The following is a 20,359-nucleotide window of genomic DNA, read 5'->3' as shown; positions in this document are numbered from 1 at the left end:
GAGCATTAGGTCTGTGGTGCTCTCCAGCAACACCAAATTACACAGCAGTCTGCGGACAATAGCATGGTTCATTTGACTTGGACTTGTTAAATCCCAATCTTTCACTATATGGAGGCTTAATTATCAGCCAAAGTACAACAAATAGAACATCAATGTTAAAAAACAACAAGCAACTATTCTCCAACCACAAAATGTTGAATCTCATAGATATTTAATCAACACTTGAACACTTTTGGTCCAGCAAATGTTATGGATAAAGTATTTGATCCAATGTATGATCAATTATATCAACAAATGCTAATAGGATTTTGTGTATTTTTATTAAATATCTATGAGATTCTAAATATTGTGTTTGGAGTAAAATTGGAATGTTTTTTACATGGGAGTTTTATTTTTGTTCTTGGGTTGATAATTAAGCTTTAACATAGCGAAAGATCGGGCTTTAACAACAAACCTTTGGATTGGTTTGGCTGAACCCTTTCCCCTGTGACTTCGTGAAAGGCGTTACTCTCTAAATTGTTGATGTGGTCCATTTTCCACCAGTTTTTCTCAGAGAGCATGGTTGACCACTCCACCACCGGCCACAATTGTGCAGTTGCATAATAGTGAGGGACACTGGGAACCACAAGTCCGCCCACCTGTCTAGTTTGAATGATGAGTGCGCGAGAGGGCCGTGCCCCATATATATATATATATATATATATATATATATATATATATATATATATATATATATATATATGACATGAGTTTTTGTTGAATGTGCTTTTTGTTGAATGTGTTGATGTAACAACAACATACATTTATGGAGGGTCAAAGGGGATTTAGAGACCACACTCTGATACGGCCCCAACAATACTAAACGAAAATGAGTGTCAGAGGGTCTGAAGTAACAAGAAAAAGAGCGCTAAATGTACATCTACAGAGGACTACCAGTAACATACTTCTTAAGAAATTAAAAAGACAAGGGTCACCCTTACATTAAACCCAGCTGGTGATCATATGAGGATGCCCATCAGTCACCACACGGAACCGCCCTTCATCGTTTGGGTTCCTCCTAAGACCACTGATGATGTTATCTATTCTATTTCTCATGGAGGGCTATGATTGTAAAAACCCTCTCATGGTCAAATAGATTAACGTGGTCTTGCTTTTCAACGGAGAGGATGTTAAGAAAGGGGACTGATTTCGTAGTGCAAAAATTAGTGAAAAAGCAAGAGAAAATGTGTGTGAAATAAAATTGGATGAGGGGGTGCTGAACGTAGCTTTATTCTGTTGCTACCCACTCTACCAATGTTAAAAAAGTAGACAGGGACAACCCAATTAATCTTGGATCATCTGATGTATTCTAGGGTCAACATGTTTCTGCAATGGTTTACATGAGTTGTCATTGCTTTCATCAGGACCGCTATACACTATTTGCTACTACGAACTAGTGCTCTTAAAGAAAAAAGAGTGCTCAAAGTAGTGAATAAATTTCAAACTCGATACTTAGATCACCTGTATCCACTAGATGTCTGTATCGGTGATTTCACCATTCCAAGTTGGATATTGCTAGAAATAGTGAAAACATGAAGTTGTTATATTGTAGTCTTATAGACGAAACACAGCATTCCTGTACTTGTACACACTTACTTCGTTACACTTATATAATCCTAGTGGAAAATAAAATTCTCGCAGGCACAATCATAGAGTCATCTTATATAGTGCCAGAATCTCAACCTCAGATCGAATTGTCAAAATAGCCAAAGGAGATTAACATCTTACACCACTTGGAAGATGTATAGACCTCACCCCACCTGGCCACGGCTCAGGGTAAAAGGGGAAGCACCGCTCTGTAACAAGGGGCAAAAAACAGCAAAGCTGAAAAAAGCCACTTGTATCTCATGTTGTCAGACAGTCACAAAAAAGCGCCAAAAGCGTTATCTAATATTCCACTCACATGCCGAAGTTAGCCTTATAAAGAAATCTACTGAGCTATCGTGGTTTATCAAAGTAACTCTCTACTACGGCATTACTTAGTCATACTGCGCACCCCAACAGAGAATAGATATTAAGGCTTGCTGGGAGAGCAGAAAGTTAATTGTGCGCCACAGTGCTCGGGCTAGCTCTAGTATTTTGAAAAGCCCTCAGTCCTGCAAATGAATCTCACCGCTATATGTACATGCAGACATATATTCTACGCAGCGCTAGTAACGCACGGACACGCATCTCACCTCTCCGTCGGTACTTCGTGTCGGCGTCTGAGCCGATCGGGGAGGTGGGGGAGTCTGCCTGAGCTGACGTATATAACGAGAAGCGTTATTGGTCAGATGCACGTCACGTGGGTTAATGCGTGAGGCATGATTGGCTAGATTATAAACCAATGGAAGTGAAGTATTCTCGTTGTTCGAAAAAGTAAACAAACAAAAAGAACTCTTGGCATGTTTATTCAATCGGTATCTAAGCAATCCGGCTCAGCGCACGCTAAGTTTAGTGAAGCATATCCTTGCATCGCGTGACTGTTACCTATGTCACACTTATTGTTAGATGTTAACTATTTTACGGTAATAGAGATAAGCTCTAAGGACTGTGAGTGGTGAGTTCGCGCCCTGTGTTATCATACTGGGTATTTTACTAAGTATTTTTAGGACAAATATTACCAAACCGTGTGTCTCAGGTTATGGATGGCATACACGGAAGTGATATGTATAATGTCTCGGGTCTATGAACGCAGTAGAGCCAGAACAACAATCACAGCTTAGGCTAGGAAAGAAATCAGTAGCTGGAGAAGAAATCATAAACTAGCCCATGGTATGTCATCATTAAGCCCAACAAGGTTGGTGCCCAATTTGAATACCCACTTTTGTTCTTTCAAAAAAAGATAATTGCCTATGTCAGTGATATGTGATGGGATATTGGGCTGTTCGATCACAGTCCACTGGAATGCAGTGGATGGATGGCGTGCCTCAAGAAAGTGATTCGTCAGTTTAGTGGCTTGCCTCTTGCACCTGATGGTGCTCTTGTGTTCCGATATCCTCACTCTGATCTTACGAGTGGTCATCCCCACATATTTCAGGCCACAGGGACATGTAATCAGGTATACCAAGTTGTCACTATTACAATTCGTGAACTTATTTTGGATCCACGGCCGTGTTGTGCCTATATCTATTTCTGTAGATTTTTTTGTTTGTGTTGATGTTACATGTGCTCTACCCAGATCGGGAGGGTCTGAAATAAATAAGGAAGGCGCCGAAACATATTCAATAGGAAAGCATTCATTCTGCCCAACCAGAAGACCGTAAACCACCCCCATTTCTGGAGGTCTTCAGTGATAGCTGTAATGAGAGGGGATAATTAGGCTGAAATAGTTAGGCAATCCGAGGAGTTAGCTGGACTCTAAGGTATCAGATTGACGCTTGCCGGGAACTGATAGAGGATGCAGGGTGGACAGTTACGCAACCTTGGTAGCCTTCAGTGTCAGGTAAAGAATTTCGGACTTATTGAAATTAATCTTATAGCCTGAGACTTTTCGGAAGATCTCATGTAACGTTACCACCACCGGGAGTGAGGTGCATGAGGTGCCTAGTTTTGGACCCATGTTGTCAGCAAAGAGGGAGATCTTACATGTTCTCAGTCCAAATCGGGGCCATGAAACATCAGCCGTCTGCCAAAGGGAACATGCCAGCAGTTCTATAACGAGGGCAAATAGAAGGGGTGACAGGGCGCAGCCTTGTCTTGTGCCTTAAGAGATCCAAAGAGGAAAAGAAAGGTGTTTGTTTGTTGAAAGCTACTCAGATGGTGGGCCGGTGGTAGTAGGAGAGTATCCTGAGAAGAAAGGGTGGACCCATGACCATTTATTGAAGCGTGAAATGCAAAATGTTCCAGTCTATCCAAACAAAAGACTACTCGGTATCGAGGGATAATAGTATAGCTTGGATCTGTTTAAGGGTGGCCTTCCTGACCAAATGAATAGCCATTTATGTTATCATGAGCCTGCCTACCTGGAATGAAATGGCTCTGGTCCTGTCTTATTAGTGTGGGAAGGACCTCCTTTAAGCAAGTCGCTGTTATCTCGTATAGAGCTTGGTGTCTATGTTCAAAAGGGTTGTGGGTCTATAGGATGCACAGCTTTTGTTGTCTGTATGGGGTTTATGTATCACCACGATCAGTCTCGCTCATGGAGTGACCGTACCTCTGGTGGCAGAGTCATTGAAAAGAGCGTGGAGTCTGCGGATCAGCCGTGGGGCCAAAATGTTATAGACTCTCACAGTGTGCCCCTCTGGCTCCAGAGTTTTGTTCAGTTTCTTGGTTCGGATCACAACCATAACTTCTTAGGAAGGATCGGCCTTCCAGAGAGTCTTGCTGAGCCTCCAAGTCTGGGGAGGCATAGACGATCTTAAAAAAAAAAAGTATCCCTTAAGCGTGCCACGCGTGTATGGAGGTGTTCATAAAGGGAGCAGAATTTGTCGCGTTTGGCAGTGTCTTCTTGGACTGATGCAGCAGAAAGGTTTAACATTTCTTTAACATATTCCTGTTCTGGCTTTCCCCAGAGGAGCTTGGCTAAAGGGATTCCAACTTTGTCAGGCGAGATGTAAGAGCGATTGTGAAGGTAGAGTAGAGAGAGTTCCGCTTTGTTGGTGTAATGCATGCATAGTTCGCCCGTAGATGTTGAGTGCTGTGCAATGGACCCTGAAAGTATTCAGCCTATAAGTTCCGAATTTCATTCTCAAGTTTCTGGACCTCCAAGGTCTTGAGGAGTTTGCGTTCTGCTGCTGCCGCTACTAAGAAAGGACTCTTGATAACTACTGTAAATGTGTCCCAGACCCTGGGAGCCAACACCTCACCTCTCCCCATTATCTTTCACTTTTAATGACTGGGCCTCTCAAAAGGGATAGGTTTAGTTTACAGTGGCACCTCCGCTTTCACCGACCAAGATGAAGCCATGCTGTGACCGGGGCACGGTCCGAGACAGATACACGCCCTCTTTCTGCCTCTTAAGTCATTTCTACCAAACATTACTTAGCTGTACATAGTCAATCCGTGAATGTGTACAGTGTACATGTGATTAGAAAGTGAAGGCTTTTGAGGTGAAGTGTAGCTACCACCATATTTCTCGCAGGCCCATCTCTCCCAATAGCCGCTGCACAGAGAAAGTGCCATAGTGGGAGGCTTGTCCACCCTCCCTCTCTTGGTGTTGATCAAAGACCACATAAAAGTTCCCAGTCAGAATGTCACCTTGGGCGACTCTCACAAATGTTTCCAAGAAATGTATGAAGTAAGAGTCTTGTGCTGAGTTAGGGTTATAAATAGTGGCCAATACTGTCAAGAGAAGGTTGTGTTTTAGATATAGTGCTACTCCTCCTGGCTGAGGATTGGTAGCTTATGGGGTATGTGCTGTTTCAACTTACCCTGGTCCACACGTAATAGGTGAGTTTCTTATAAGCAAATAACATCGGGTGCGTGGCGCCCCAGTGCACCTCCTATAGCCTCCAGATTATTCGGGGAATTCAAACCCCACCCATTAAGTGATACAATCTGTAGCATTTCACTGCACTGTGCAAGTGGTGTGTGCCTCTGTGAGAGCGGTAATGGTCAATGAAAAGCTGTCAGTGTAGTGGACCCGGTGAACCCATCTCCCTCTCTTCCCGAACAACTCCCCCATCATAGTGAAAACTAGAAAAAAACAGAACATTAGTCAAACTAGAGCACAGCAAATTCATGGGGCACATCCGCTTAGTAGCACTGCGCCCCACAAGCAGATACCCCTTTGAGGGGCAGGAAGTCCCTCTCTGCGCCAGGTTTGGGCACCCTATCCAGGGCTCTCTACCAAAACTGATCCAGATTGCAGAAGAAAATTTGTGGGTCTCCCTTCTGCCCCATTTGGCCACATTAAATATCCATCCCAGGTAAAGGAAAAAGGCTCTCAAGTCCCTCTGCGGGCATAAATACCTATTCTCAGTTATGACCCCGAAGCATGGGATTTGCAGAGTGCCCCCCGTTAATAGAGCGTGGAACAATCCGTGACCTTTTCAGACCCCCTTCATGGGTGGGTGGGTCCTCCGCCACCCCAGGGTTCCAGCAGAGTCCAGACGCAAGTGACAGGAAACTCTCCTCGACCACATTCCACAGTTTGGCACCTGGTGAGACCAGAGTCGACCTTGATCTCCAAGGGGTCCTGCCTAAGTGTCCATTGCAATGAAACCTTTGGGCGGCTCCGGGCTCTGGTTATTTGATAAGAATTAATCAAAGGGCCTGCATAGCACACAGGCAGCAGCCAGGTCAATGGACCTCCTATTGTTTCACCGATTTCTCCTGCCTCTACCAAGACTGCCCAGTACCACTGCTAGAGATGTGAGGGCGGCATGGCAGTGTATCTCTGTCTATGCCCAACGAGTTGGCAACTGGTTCTACCTCCGTGACCATATGGCGCTTGCCAATAAGTTCAAAAGAGAGGCTGTAGGTGTGCAACCATCTGTAATGGATGCCATCCTCTCTAAGTCTCTGTATCGCTGACACAAAGGTCGCCGACACTGCTGCGTGCTTTGGGAGATATTCTGTAAGACTGTGCAGGAATAGTTCTTAAATCTCACTTTGTCTACCTTACAGGCCTCCTGGAGAGCCTTCTCCTTTCCCAAATAATAGTGAAATTGTATCATGGCGTACCGGGGGCTTTTGCGATTGGCACTGGGGGCGATAAATCTGGTTGATTGTTATTTCAGGGTGGCCATACCCCAGTAGCATGGAGAACATCGTTATGACAAAGTATTCCAGACCAGTGTCCAAACTCTCCTCACTGAGGCCCTGCAGGTGAAGGTTCTCTCTCTGCAAGCCATTTTCCTAAAGTTTATCCAAGGCCGACTTTAGGTGGCTTTCCATAGCCGTGCGGATCTTCATTAACGCCGGTGTGGGCTGTCATTGCAGACTCCAAGCATGTCTCTGCATCCAAAACTCATTGCCACCAAGTCAACATCAGTGCGAGATTCGCAGTTTGAGTACCTAAGTCAGTTCAGAGGTTGGCTGGAGACTATCCAGGAGCTTCGAATTTGTCAGCGCCATCGCTGGGCCTGGGGTGTCACTCCGCTGCGTCTGACTCTGACCGAGATACACCAAAAGAGCACCTTTTGCCTTAGGTTTCCTTTTAGAGGTCGTGGTGAGGGCCCCTGTTTATTGAGCACAGTACCTGATGCTGGGCGTCCCTCGTCAGGCTCTGAGTACAGTCCTAGTTGGGCTTTCGAGACTCTAGCGCATTGCCACGTGTACTATTCCTCCATTTATTGCTCACCATAGGGGTGTTTGCTTTCTTCTGAGTGCCGTTTTCCCTTTGGTGGGAGTGTAAACTTAGGCAGCCCCTCAGTCAGCACCAGCCACTTAACCCTCCATCCTCACCCAGGGAGCAGAGTTGCAGCACATCAGGTTCAGCACCTTCCAGGAGGCCTGGGGTGCAGCTCGTAGGCAGGTATCCACACTGCCCTTCAATACAGTGAGGGCCCATTCTTGCACTCTGCCTGCTCCTCACATTGTCCGGGCAATCCATCCCCTCTGGGCGCCTCTACATGGCAGTCCTAAGTTGCTCGATTGCAGCCTAGTCGTCACGAGTCGTCCAGCGCAGGCCAAAACCCGCTGGCCCTCAGCCGCATGGCACACTCTTATCCGGTGTGGCTACCATGTAAAGGAACTCCACCGCGATCAGCTTCCTCCAGCCCAGTGGTCCCTCGCTGGCCCATGGGTACCGCAAAGAAGTACGGGGACGGCGGTAGACCCCGATCCATGCTGCCATGGGACATGAAGCATTTAGTTTGGTGCTTCACTTATCTAAGGTCGCCAAGTAGCTGTGGATGGTGGGAGTGGTGGTGAGGAGCATCTCACTGCTCTGCAATCTTGTTCATGCACCTTTCGCAATTATTTTTCCCTAGTTCTGCGCTCACACAAATATTTTTTTGTGATAAGGGCTGGAGCAAAACCAGTTTCTTTCATTGCACATTAGACCAGTAGCAAAATGGTACAAATTAATTGTCTCGGATTGTACTTGCACTGGTTCAAATTTTTCATCAGATAGTCGTGGATTTCCTTACAAAATATGAAATGTACTTTCTAACAGAGTGTCCGTAGTGTAATTAACGTGGTTAACTTTTGTCCATTAGTCTTGGGTACACTCATTTGCTTGATAGGCTTACCCTTTTTATGCATGTATCTCTTCACTCATGTCTTTGTCCTCGGACATCGACCTGCAGAGGAAAAAGGCATTAGTATCAAGGAGTTAACTATTATTAACATACTAGCACCAGGGCTTGGAGTGGGGTGAAATGACCCACTGTATCCTACTTATGGCTGTTTTTTAGGTACAGTCTTCAGTCAAATCAATCAGGTTTTTTATTAAGCGTGACTACTCACCCGTAAGGGTCTCAAGGCGCTGGGGGAGGGTCGCAGGTTCCAGTCCATCAAGGAGGGGGTCTGTCGAAGAGCCAGGTATTGAGGTTTCTTGCGAAGATGGGGAGCGATGTTATCTGTCTGAGGTGGAGTGGAAGGTCGTTTCAGGCTCTGGCCGCGCGGAAGGAGAAGGAGTGGCCTCCCGATCTGGTCTTTCTGGTGCGGAGGGACCACGGCGTAGGAGAGCTAGGCTGATCGTAGGGTCCTTGGGGGTGTGTGGAATTTGAGTCGGCTGTTCAGGTATGCTGGTCCGGTGTTGTGGAGGGCCTTGTGAGCGTGGGTTAGCATCTTGAAGGTGACTCCAGCTTTGATGGGGAGCCAGTAGAGTGTGCGCAGGTGCTGGGAGATGTGGCAGTGTCTTGGCAGGTTGAGGACCAGTCTTGCAACGGCGTTTGGATGTTCTGTAGCTTGTGGGTGAGGTTTTTGTTTATTCTGGCATAGAGTGCGTTGCCGTAGTCGAGCCTGCTGGAGACCAGGGTGTGAGTGACGGTCTTTCTGTGTTCGAGGGGGATCCATTTGAAGGTCTTACGTAGGAGGCGGAGGGTGTGGAAGTAGATCTGACGGTCCATTTTGAGCTATGAGTCCAAGATGATTCCCAGGTTGCGTGCATGGTCTATTGGGGTAGGTGGGCTTCCAAGGGCGGGGGGCCACCATGTGTCGTTCTAGGCATCCGGGTTTGGGCCCATGATGAGTACTTCTGTTTTGTTGGTGTTTAGTTGTAGGCAGCTGTTTTTCATCCATTTGGCGACGGCTTCCATGCCTTCTCGAAAGTTGTCTGGCAGTGTTGGGCTTGTTGAATAGGGAGAGGATGAGTTTGGTGTCGTCTGCGTATGACAATGTTGAGTCCGTAGGTTCTGACGATGGGGGCGAGTTGAGCCATGTAGATGTTGAAGAGTGTAGTGCTGAGGTAGGACCCCTGGAGTCTCCGCAGGTGGTAGGTGTAGGGTCCTAGAGTAAAGAGGGGAGTGTTCTGCCGGAGAGGAAGGAGCGGATCCAGTCGAGGGCCTTGTCTTGGATCCCGCTAAGCGGTCGAGGAGGATGAGGGCTGCTGTTTCTTCTTTGTCCAGTAAGGTACGGATGTCGCCTGTTGCAGCGAGGAGGGCGGTTTCCGTACTGTGTTTTTTTCATAAGCCGGATTGGGAGGAGTCGAGGATGTTGTGCTCTGCGATTAATGTGACGAGTTGGCTGTTGATGGCTTTCTCAATGACTTTCGCTGAGAACAGAAGCAGGGAGATGAGTATGTAGTTTTTTAGGTCAGTGGGGTCTGCTGAGGGTTTCTTCACGAGGGCGTTGATCTCTGCGTGTTTTCAGTCGCCAGGGAACGAGGAGGTTGATGGTGTGGCAGAGCATGGGTCCGATGGTGTCGGCGGCTCTGTTGAAAATGTGGTGGAGGCAGTGGTCCGTGGGGGCCCCGGAGTGGATTGACTTAATCGTCTTCAGTGTGTCTTCGGTGGTGAGGTCTGTCCAGTTGTTGATCGCTGGCTTCAGGGTGTCGGGGTGGTTGGTGAGGGTTCAGTGTGTTGGTTGTCTTCGTCGAAGTTGTCGCAGATGCTCTTATTTTTGTGGTGGAAAAAGGTGCTGAGTTAGTTGCAGAGGTCTTGTGAGGGAGGGATTTCGGTGGACTCGCTGGTGGGTTGGCCGAACTCCTTGATGATGATGAAGTTATTTGCTGATGTGTGAATGAGTGGAGATTCTGTCTTAAATCGCTTTTTCCCTAATTTTTCTGATGAGTTGGTGGTGGGTGTTGGTTGTGGCTCTGAAATTGTTGTGGGCTTCTGTCGATTTTCTGTTCCTCCAGGCCTTTTCGAGGCAGCAGCAAGTGCGTCTGGACTCACGAAGTTCGGTGGTGAACCATCTAGCTTTCTTGGCCTGGGTGTTGTTTTTCTTGAGGGGAGCTATGGTGCTGGTGCTGTCGGAGATCCATCTGTGCAGGGTTCTGGCTGCGGTGTTGGGGTTGTCGTTTTCCACGATGGTTGTGGTGGAAATGCTGAGTGATGAGGTTAGCTGGTCGTCTGTGATTCTGGTCCAGTTTCTTCGTGGGAGCAGGTACTGGTGTCTGTGGATGGTGGGTGTCCTGAAGGTAAAGTGGACGCATCGATGGTCAGTCCAGGGGGGCGTGGCTACGACACCGCCGAGCATGGACGCCTGAGCCCTGAGCTCCGGGTCGGTCTCGGTGATTATCCTGCTAACTGACCCCCCTGGCGGCGCCACCGCCCGGGATTGCTTCCTGATCGTAGCGGGACACCCTAGCGCTGATCTGGAGTGCACTGGGTCCCGTGATTGCAGACGCCTGAGGCCTCCGGAGGGCGCAGAGGAGACGGCCGCCGGCCATTTTACTTGGGCCTACATCTTGCGGCTGATCCCCGGCCTCGATTTCTGCGGGGCCGCCGGAGACTGTGCAGCTGCAGGCGCCCGGAGGACGGTGTTGGTGGGTATCCTGCCCCGATCGCGGGAGATCACCCGCTGGGACCCCGACAGGCAAGCTGGGCACCGGAACGAGGAGTGCCGGACCGCTGGTGCTGCGGAGCGGCCCGGGGGGACTTCGGGAGCGGAGGCGCCCATCAGCCGTCAGCGGTGAGCGGAGCCGTGGGCCAACCGGCGCTCGGATCCTGCAACGTCCCCAGTGAGGAACGCCAGCCTGGTGCTGGGGGGTGCTGCTCTGACTGCGGTGCTGCCGGGCAGTGGAGGCGAATCTGACGGCGGTGCTCGTTGGGGCCCGAGATTGTCTTCGGGGGCCCCCTTGTGGCCCACGGCGGACCTTGGCAGCGGTGATCTTGGTGCCGCCCCGCAGACTGCGGGCCTGGGGGTGCTGAGGACGCCTCGGCCGGCCCTCTGGCCGGCCCTCTGGCCCTGAGTGGGGATCTGGGCCCACTTTGCTGACACCCTGGACTTTTGCCCTGGGCCCTGCCGACCATCAGGAGAGGCCTGGAGCGGCGTGAGGTTGCTGGTGGCTTGGGCTGGCGGCTGCTGGGCCGCGGAACTGAGGGAGTCTTGTTGGGGTGTCGGGGGCCGGAGACCGGCGGAGCCTGCTGGCTGCCCCCTCCCTTCTTTTCCCTTCATTGTGTGCGACTCCACCATTTCGCCAGGTTTGCCGGCGGGATAACAACTTTGGCCTTCCTTGCAGGACACGTTGGGCTGGCCCTGCTGTATTTGGCGTCGAAGCAGTCGCCGGCTAGTCTCCATGGGGAAGCCGCGGAAGGGGGCGGGCGCGGCGCCGCCGGACCAAGTGGAGGATTCTCTTGACGCTCATGATCTGCAGCAGACGGGCGACCGGGCGGCTGGGCTGCAACAACAACAAATGGACCAAATTCTTAAAGCCATAGGGGACACGAGAGAGGCGCTGCGCCAGGACATCGCCCAGGTCTCCACGGGCCTTGGCCTTTTGAAAGCGGACCATAACAAGCTTGCTGACCGCGTCAAGGCCGCAGAGCTGGTAATAGGTACATTGGAACCGGCCCAGAAGGTGTCGGATGCCACGTTGGAGGACTTAACCCGCAGGGTGCAGCAGTTGGAAAGGAGAGCGGCTGACGCGGAAGGGCGCAACAGGCGCAACAATATCCGCGTGGTGGGTTTACCCGAAAATATTGAGGGAGACGACATGGTTGCGTATTTGGAGGCCTGGCTGCGAGATGTGGTGGTCCCTGAAGGTTTGACGCACTTCTACACGTTGGAACGAGCTCATAGGGTCCCAGCTCGCCTTCTTGCCCCGGGACGACCTCCCCGGCCTGTGATAGCTCGGCTACTCCACTTCAGGGACCGGGACATTATATTGCGGCAGGCCAGGCTGGCTGGTCCTTACAAGGTGGATAATGCATCTGTGTCGATATTTCCTGACTACTCCCAGGAGGTCCAGCGCAGCCGTTTCTCCTTCGTCGCTGTCAAGAGAGCTCTCCGCGATGAGGGTGTGCAGTATTCTCTGCTGTTCCCGACTCGCCTGAAGGTACTGGTGGACGGAGTGGCGACGTTCTGTGACTCCCCGGACGATGCTTGGCAGTGGTTGGAGCGGTACTGAGCGGGCAAGGATGGCACGGGTGCCTGGACGGGGAATGCTGAGGCCCGGTCGAAGCCGCGCAGGAGCAGGCGTAATAGGAGGAGGGAATGGAGCAAGAGGTCCCCCTCGGCATCACAGAAGGACCAGGAGAGGAGGGCTGCCTTACAGGCGGTCTCGGACATCTCCGGAGCAGTGCCTGAGACTCAGGTGGCGGACTCAGGGTTCAGGTTGGGTTCGGATGAGGCAGAACCGGGTGGCTCGGATGAGGTCTCGGACAAGGACACTGGGGATTTGCCTCGGATCACCCCGCAGACAGCTGATGGACTGCTGGATGAGTGACCATGGGCAGCTGAATAATGGACAGTAAGGGGGTATGCTGGCCCTGTGAGATGGCACGTTTTGGGCGGATGGGGTCCTGCTTTCCGAACGGATGGGCCTGTAGCTGTACTTTGCTCAGTGTGGGTGGTGCTGGGTCCCTGGCCTTCTTAGTGGGGGGTGGCGCTGCTGGGAGGGGGATGAGGGAGGTCTATTCTTAGGCGGGATCGACCTTTCCTGGTGTGACGGGTTTGGGCTTTCCGACCGGCTGGTGGGGAATCACCCCCTCGATCTCACATAACTTGTGAGTCTCTGGTATTTCCAGAGTTTCCCCCGTACTCGGGGGTTGGGTTTGGATGGGTGACAACTGTTTGATGCCTGTTCTGGGGGTGGGTGGGGTGGGAGTTGGCTGGAGTTGTTTTGGGGTTTCTGAGTTTCTGGGAATTGTCAGTGTGCCGGTGAGACTGTGGGGGATTGGCCTTTGCTATATGTCCGATGATGGCGGCTAGATTAGACTTGAAGTGCATCACCTGGAATGTGCGGGGGCTCAACTCCATGAGAAAAAGATACAAGGTTCATGCGTATTTAGTCCGGAGGGGGGGTCCAGGTGGCCTTTTTGCAGGAGACGCATTTAACGTTGGCAGAAGGGCAGGCGCTGCAGCGGCGTTGGAGAGGGCAACTCTTCTATACTACTTACTCTGCGCATGCTAGGGGAGTGTTAATCTGGGTGCGGGCGGGTGTCCCCTTTCAGTCATTGACCACTAGGGTGGACCCGGAGGGGAGGTTTGTGGCAGTGTTGGGGAGGCTGGACGGCCGGGATGTTGCACTCTGCTGTGTTTACGCCCCTAATTTTAATCAGGCTGCGTTCTTCTCCATGTTGTCCAACCGGTTGCCGGATATGCTCGTGGGCACGGTGTACATGGGAGGGGATTTCAATTCAGTGGCAGATGTTGAGATGGACCGTTCCCATCCACCGCTTGCTCAGTCGGTGGTGCGTAGAGTGGCCAAGGTTCGGAGGGACTGGCAGGATCGGTGGGGACTCCAGGACGCGTGGCGGACGTGTCACCCCACGGATAGGGACTACTCGTTTTATTCGGCGCCGCATGACTTGCATGTGCGTCTCGACACTTTCCTCTGCTCGGGGGGGGGGCTCAGCAGCTTACGAGCGATTGAGAGTACCTGGCGCGGACCATATCGGACCATAACCCTTGCCTGCTCACGGTCCTCTGGTCCAGACGGCGACAGCCGGTTCCCACGTGGCGGTTGAATCCGCTGGCGCTGGAGGGACCCGGTCTTCCACGCTGAAGTGCGGGACTGCGTCAAACGTTACTTCCTTGAGAACTCGGGCACCGCGACCACTCGAGCAATGGAGTGGGATGCCTTCAAGGTGGTGGTGCGCGGTGCGTGCCTCTCGTCCTCGTCGGGGGTTCGCCGGACGCTGCTGGCTGATGTTACGCGGGAGGAGACCGCTCTGCGGCAGGCGGAGAAGTGCGACCACGGGGTAATAGGGAGGCGGTACTGGCGGCTCGAGAGCAGGTGGCTGTCCAGGTGGAGAGGCTCCGCTGCCATGACTACCGGGAATACATGACCCGAGCACATGCGGAGCGAGATCGGGCTGGCTCGTTGCTGGCGTGGTTGGCCACTCCTGATACCAGGGGTACGCCGATTTTGTCGCTGGCTACTCCGACGGGGGGCCTGGTCCATTCGCAGCAGGAGATAAACAATCCGTTCCGGGATTACTACGCGGAACTTTATCGGAGCAGGATGGCAACTTGCCCGGCGATGCTGGATCCCTTTCTTGAAGAGGCTCAGCTGCAACGGCTGGATCCGGAGCAGGGTGCCGCGCTGGGGATGGCTATTACGCTGGGGGAGATCAGAGCGGCTATTAAGCATATGGCCAGGAAGAAAACGCCTGGGGGGGACAGCCTCCCGTGGAGTTTTATGCTGCGTATGTGGATCGCCTGGCCCCTCGATTACTCCAGGTCTATGAGGAGGCTTGGGAGCAGGGTAGGCTGCCGGCTTCGGCGCGAGAGGCGATCGTAGTCCCGCTGTTGAAAAAGGGTGGCCTCCCCACGGCTAGGACGGCATACCGCCCGCTGTCAATGCTCACGGTGGACTACAAGGTGCTGAGCAGGATCTTGGCGACACGGCTGACCGCCCATATGTGCTCTTTGGTGCACCCGGACCAGTCGGGTTTTATCCCCACTAGGAACACCTCGACATGCATACGGCGCCTGATAAGGGTCATGGATGTTGAAGGGGAGGGCCCCGCGGGAGCGGCCGTGCTGTCGGTTGACATCGAAGGCATTCGATAGTGTGGAATGGCCTTATCTGTTCTGCGTGCTCCTTCGGTTCGGGCTGGGGGATGGCTTCGTCCGTTGGACGAGGCTGTTGTATGAGTCGGCCACTGCTAGGGTCCGGACGGGCCGGTCCATATCCGCGGCGTGCTCGGTAGGACGGGCACTAGACAGGGTTGCTCATTGTCCCCGCTCCTGTTCGCCTTGGCGATTGAACCGCTGGCAGCACGGGCCCGCCAGGGACGGTACTTTTAGGGGATACAGTCGCGCGGCGACTTGCATTATATCTCCTTGTATGCCGATGACCTCTTGTTATACCTGCCCGATGTCGATGCATCGTTGACGGGAGCGCGGGCTTTGCTCCAGGAATTCGGGAACCTGTCGGGCCTCCGGGTTAATTGGTCTAAGACCTGCCTTTTCCCCTTGACTTCCCGTTGCGCCCAGCCTGCGGTACTGGACGGCCTACGTTGGGAACCGGATTGCCTGCTGTATCTTGGAGTGCATATATATCACACCCATTCACTCCTTTATGAGGGGAATGTGGGCCGGGCCATGAGGGGCATTAGAGGTAGCATGAGGTTTTGGCGCGTCCTTCCGTTGTCGGTGGCGGGACGAATTGCGTTGTTGAAAATGGTGGTCTTGCCGCGCCTCCTATATTTTTTCCGCACGCTGCCGGTGTGGATACCGCCATCCTTTTTTTGAACTTTGAGGTCCGAGGTGATAGGTTTTATCTGGGGCACTGGCAGGCGTCGCATAGCCCTGAACACCTTGCTTAGATCCCGGGAGGAGGGTGGCTTGGCAGTGCCAGACTTCGAATGGTATTATTTGGCTGCCCAGCTGCAGTGGCTCACGCAGGCGGTGGCGCGGGAATTTAGAGGGCCGGATGGACCGCAAGGTCGGATTGTGCAGCGCCATGTCCTGTCCTTTATTGTGCTCCAACAGGAGCTTCGGTTGGAGCAGCTGACTCTTGAGGAGCGTACCCTTCGCCGGTGCTGGCTACGTGGCCACAGGCGGGTGGGGTGTCGCGCCCCGTATGCGCCGGAGATTCCCTTGGGTATGTGTACTGCCCTTCCGCATGGTGGGGATTGGTCGGCACTTGCCTGTTGGGAGGACCTCGGTGTTCACATGCTAGGGGATCTATATCGGGACGGCACCTTGATGCCGTTCGGCGCTCTGCGGGAGGCCTTCGACCTGCCGCGGGGTGACTTCTTGTTACATGCGGCTTTGGTTACTGGGATCCAGAGGCGCTGGAAGACAGGGCTGGTGGAACCCCCCACGTCGCTGGGCTGCCAGTATGTCGTGATGGCGGCTGGCACTTATAAGGCCATCCCATGTCTGTACCGGAGGCTGGCGCTGGCTGATCCTCCTCCCCTGGACGGGCTGCGAGAGCGCTGGGAGGCCGACCTTGGTCGACAGATACCGGAGACGACCTGGCCTCAGCTTGTACGCAGGGCCTGGAAAGGCACCCGTAATGTTCGGTTTCAGCTGGTCCAATATTACACACTCCATAGGGCGTACTTGACACCGGCCAAACTTCAACGGATCTTTGGAGGTGCGCAATCGTTATGTCCGCGCTGTGCCGCGGAGGACGCTGACTTTGCGCATATGTTGTGGACGTGCACAGGGCTTGGCTCCTATTGGATTGATGTTTTCGCTTGCCTGAATGCAGTTACGGGTCATCATGTGGATGTAGACGCGGGCGCATGCCTGTTGCTCTGGTTTCCCCATACTCCTGCCACTAAAATCACTAGCAAGTTTTATGATTTGGGGTTCATTATGGCCAAGAGGGAACTTACTCTACATTGGAAAGCAAGAGGGGGACCTGACTTCCAGAGGTGGCGGAGGTGCTTTGCGCAATGGGCTGCGAGCGAAGGTTCTCTCAGACTGCAACTAGCTAGGCGTATGGCTAACGATAAGGCGCTAGATACTGCCAGGGCGTGGAGCGCGCTAGTGACGGATTTGCAACTACTCATGGAGGCTGATGATGGTGGTGAGACTGGAGGGCCGGCGAACCTGGAGGGGGACACGGGGCAGGGGGGGTGGAGGCTGCAGTAACGGAGGAGGGTAGTTAGACGGGGAGCCCGGATACAAGAAGAGAGCGGACTGCTTGGGTCACTGGAGCCTCAGACCGGAGTGAAGGTCTTGTGCTGCACTAGACAGCCCCTGGGCTCCAGCGTGGACACGGACTGGAGGGGAGTATCACCTGCTGGCTATAGGATGGAATTGACTAGTTATCTCAAGAGCTTAGAGGCACACTGACAAGGGGGGGGTGGGGGTAGAGAGGGTGGTGGGCAGTCTTGGATAGGGACGGTTATGGGGATTGTTGGAAGTGCTGTAGCTGTATGTGTTCAGACTGCGCAGGATTGTGAATTATGATTGTATGCTGTATGCACAATTCTAATAAAAAAAAGTTTACACAAAAAAAAATCGATGGTCAGTCCATGGGAGTTCGGTGGTGTGGCTGAAGGTGATGGAGGGTGTGTCCTGCTGAATGCGTGAGTTCGGTCACGATCTGGCGAAGTCCAATGTTGTGGAGGATGTCCAGGAGGGATGTAGTGCCGGGGTCCAGTTGTTTGTCGAGGTGGAAGTGTAGGTCTCCTAGTAGGTTGTAGTTGGCGGACGCGGAGGCATGCGGGGGAGATGATGTCCGTGATGGAGTTGGTGAAAAGTCCACGGGGTCAGTAGATGAGGGTTCCTCGGAGGGTGGAGGTAGGGCTGGCCAGTATCTTGAAGTTACGCTGTTCCATCAGGTCTGTGGGCTCGTCTGGAAGTGTGCTCAGATGGAGGGTGTATTTGTGGACGATGGTGGTCCGTCCTGGAGATCTTGTATCCTTGGGGAATGGCGTTGGCGATGTCCTGTCCTGAGGTGGTGTTGTCCAGGTTTCGGTAAAGAAAGCTACGTCCCGGTTGGTGCAGTCGAGGAGGTCCCAGATTTTGGTGTCATGTTTGTGTAGGGATTGAACGTTGAGGAGGATGCATTGCAGAGTCTTCGGTTCAGTTGTGTTCTTGCTGGCGGGTTGCGCTGGGTCCGTGGTCTTGGAAGTGCTGCAGGTGTGCCAGCAGCTGTGACAGCTGAAGGGTCCGTGGGTGTCTCTTAGTGATGCTAGCTTGCAGTTGCTGTTGTGGCCTGGGTTGAGAGCGTGGAGTGCCGCAGGGTTGTAGCTTTGGCGGGGCAGAGATCCACGGTTCCTGCGCTGGTTGCAGTCGGGTCGCGGATGGGCGAAAACGGGCTTGCCTTTGGCGCGCCGGCGTCACGACCGCTGTGCGGCCGCGCAGGATCCGCCATTAAGTAGGGGTCGGGGAGGGCTGGACAGCTGGGAGGCGGGAGCGGGGAGGGGAGCTGGATTGGGCCAGTCGCACTAGTCGGGCTGGGGGGGAGGGGCCGCGGGGGCATCGGCGGCGGGGAAAAACGGGCTAATAAGTCAAAAAGAGAAAAGTATAAATAAGGCAGCAAAAGTGCAAAAAAAGAGTGGAGGAAAGACAGAGGACACAGAAGGAGAGTAAAAGGGGGAGATTGAGATGAGGTTAAAAAACGGAGGAAAGACACAGAAGCAGAGTGAAGGGGGAGATAGAAGTGAGGGGGAAAAACGAGTGAAAATGGAGAGAAAAAGCAGAGCGAGAGAATGGAGACAGAGGTCCACTAGACCACCAGGGATGAGGTGCAGGTGAAACCTGCAGGTGGAGGAGGGCCTCGAACACCAACACTCTAGAGTGCAGGGCCTCGCGGAAGGCCTCACCTAATGGTGGAGCTGTGAGGGAGGGAGAGCAATTTCACATTTTGCTTCCACTCACCTCAAAATACCGCATTTGGCAATGGGTCAACACACTTTACCGATTGGTTCCATTCACTTTCAGTGACTGCATACAGGCTGTGCACATTAGGTGGATGTGAACAAATACTAAATAGTTCCTTTCTCTACAGTTTCAAAAGTGGTTCAAACTGCTTTTTTAATTTTATTTTTCATATAAACTTTAAATACTACTTATTTTGCCTGCATTCTTTTTATTTTTTTTTATTAAAGTTTTTTATAAAGTGTTTGTGAAATTGTAATATTGTAGTTGCCTGCACTTTGAGTAATTGGTTAGGTGGTGATCTATTCTTGAGTACTTACCAATTCATAATGACAAAATGCATGGCACAATGGAGAGGTATGTTTAAATATAAAAAAAATCCCTAGTAAAGCAGCTTGGTAAATGTTTTTTTTTTTAATTGTTTTTATTGAATAAAACAGTGGCAGTTATGACAATAATCATACATTAATGTTACTTTCAATCGGCAAAACTTAGGCAGTCGAACAATTCTCAAGACATTAGTCATACATTACACTTCTCAACTGACTGTTCAGGTCCATTTATGCATTGCATAGCTAGAGTTCTCCATCTTCGTCATCTCAACTATCAATGTCGTCCTCCGGCAGCAATTCGCATATATCTCCCCTGAAAGTATTCCAAGGTGCCCAGATTTTATTCCATTTACGCAGGCTTCCCCTGGTCGCATATACTGTACGCTCTGTTACCATAATCAGGTCCATATTCCTACACCACAACGATAGCGTGGGGGGGGGGGGGGGTCTGTCGCGCCCCATCTCTGCGCTATCTCTCTCTTTGCAATCATGAGGCCGTGTGTTCCCCATGTTTGACCAAGGCGAGTAAGATCAGTGGGGTCCTATATATTCAGAATACATTTTCGTGGTTCAGGCAGGAGGGAAACCTCTAGTGTCTGTGAAATAGTGCGCAGGACCTGTCGCCAGTATTCTATTATAGCTGGACATTCCCACAGTGTATGAAAGTGTGCCTTCCTCCCCGCACCCCCTAAGGCAGAAGGGATGCGACGCCCGTTGCATCTTGTGTAAAGTGGTTCTGGTATAGTACACACGATGTAATATTTTAAGTTGCACCAGTCGGAACTTGGCAAATATGCCCACCTCCCTAGGGGATGCCAGGGCCGCCAACCAATCCGTATCATCCATATCTCCTACTTCTTCCACCCACGATAAGTGTAGGATCGGGCAAGTTATTAAGTAGTTTTCGGTACGTTAGGGACGTTGCGCGTTGTTGCATGAAATCTGTGAGTAGACGGTCCTCCAATGGCGAGGCCTCTGGGATGTCAGTGTCAGCTGGGAGTGCCGTTAGCAAAGCATGTCTAATTTGTACGTATCTGTATGTTTCAGTCGGACTCAAGTCCTATTGTTGTTGGAGTTGAGCAAAGGGAATCACTGTCCCCTTATCCCAGCAGTCTCCCACCGTGGCGATCCCAATATTGTCCCATTGTGTGAAGCCTTTGCTTTTTCTCAACTGTCCTAGTGCCTTGGTGTCCCAGAGCGGGGTGAGTTTAGTGATCGTCCCT

General features: G+C 51.8%; 1 protein-coding gene across 17 annotated transcripts in view; it reads left to right on the top strand.

Annotated features, from left to right (window-relative positions):
* The window catches only part of CAMK2D (calcium/calmodulin dependent protein kinase II delta), an 805,387-nt gene that overhangs the window by 690,094 nt on the left and 94,934 nt on the right, over positions 1 to 20,359 (top strand). The window lies entirely within an intron of this gene.

The sequence above is a fragment of the Lissotriton helveticus genome, chromosome 2_1 (assembly GCF_964261635.1).
Source record: "Lissotriton helveticus chromosome 2_1, aLisHel1.1, whole genome shotgun sequence".
NCBI classification, from domain to species: Eukaryota; Metazoa; Chordata; class Amphibia; order Caudata; family Salamandridae; genus Lissotriton; species Lissotriton helveticus.
This window is presented reverse-complemented; position numbering and strand designations above follow the sequence as displayed.